Source organism: Pan paniscus, chromosome 7, assembly GCF_029289425.2.
Source record: "Pan paniscus chromosome 7, NHGRI_mPanPan1-v2.0_pri, whole genome shotgun sequence".
Classification (NCBI taxonomy): domain Eukaryota; kingdom Metazoa; phylum Chordata; class Mammalia; order Primates; family Hominidae; genus Pan; species Pan paniscus.
Window position 1 is genome coordinate 72,586,165 of NC_073256.2, and position 1,352 is coordinate 72,587,516.

Genomic DNA, 1,352 nt, shown 5'->3' on the forward strand with positions numbered 1-1,352 from the left:
GGAGTTTTGTCCCCCAGGAAACAAGGAAATAAAACCCTTTTTTGTGACAACATAAAGCTGAAAATGGATCTTAAAAATGGACGGTCAGAAAAAGAACCCTCAAAGAGAAACAAACACCTTCAGGGCTGAGAAAATGAAAGGAAACCATTCCAATGGCAATAAGGAGCAGGCAGTGGGCATGTGGCTGGAGGAAAGCAACCTTCTTTAAACAGTCAATGCAAGCTCTGAATGTAAGGTCTGGAATTTGACCATTTACAGTCTGAGAAGCTGTGAATGTTCTCCAGTTAAATATGAGGCATAAATTCAGGGAAATATGTGCAGCAATTCTGGCCCCTGTGAGACATGGACCATGTAGGGCCCACAGATGAAGCTCTGTGGAATGAGAAAACTCAAAAATAGTAAGAATAGCTAACCTTTATAGGTGACATTGATGCAGGTAAACCCCTAAATTGGAGCTCAGCTCAGGAGTTTTCTTGATAGTGAAAGAAAGCAGGTTTATTAGGGCAACAGTGTACAGCAAAATGGCTGCTCCATAGACAGAGCAGGGCTACCACATACACAGAGTAGCACTCGTGAATTGCTGGCTAGCTATATTTATACCTACTCCTAACTATATGCTAAATAAGGGGTGAGTTATTCATGAACTTTCTGGAAAGAGGGCAGAGAGTTCCTTGAACCATATAAGGTAAATTCTGGGCATTGCCATGGCATTTGTGAATTGTCACGGCACTGATAGGAGTGTCTTATAGCATGTAAATGTATTATAATTCCTAGTCCTAGCTGTTTTTAGCTGGTTTCTCTGCTTCATCCTACAGCAGGGCCCTGATAACAATCCTGCTGCTCTCCTACCTCAATGTGATGCCTTGTGATTAGACCTTAAGGGAAAACAAATTATCCTAATTTTTCAGATAAGAAAACTGAGTCACACAGAGGATAAATCATTTGTCCAAGGTCACTCAACTAGATGAGAAGCTATCCCATCCGACTTCTGTGCCTGTGTTCACCACTACCCTACATTCCCTCATCTGAGAATAAACATCTCTCTGGGCTGCTGCAACTGCCACAAAGGCTTGTTGTTTTTTTAATAGCTCCTTGAGAGACAGAATAGTAAATTATAATTAGAAACCCACCAAATAGCATTTATGGTTGCTGTACCTGGTTAACTTACACTACCTAAAGCTTGTGAAGTTCTTGTTTCATTGGGTGGAAGGATACTCTTGACAAGTCATTGTTGTTTTCATAAAGTCCCAAACTGTATAGCTTCAAATTAATGCTACTTATCAATATCTCTATGGTGCACACATCATGTGAATATTTTGGAAAATTTCAAGTGCTCAGGAGGTGTATTAGTT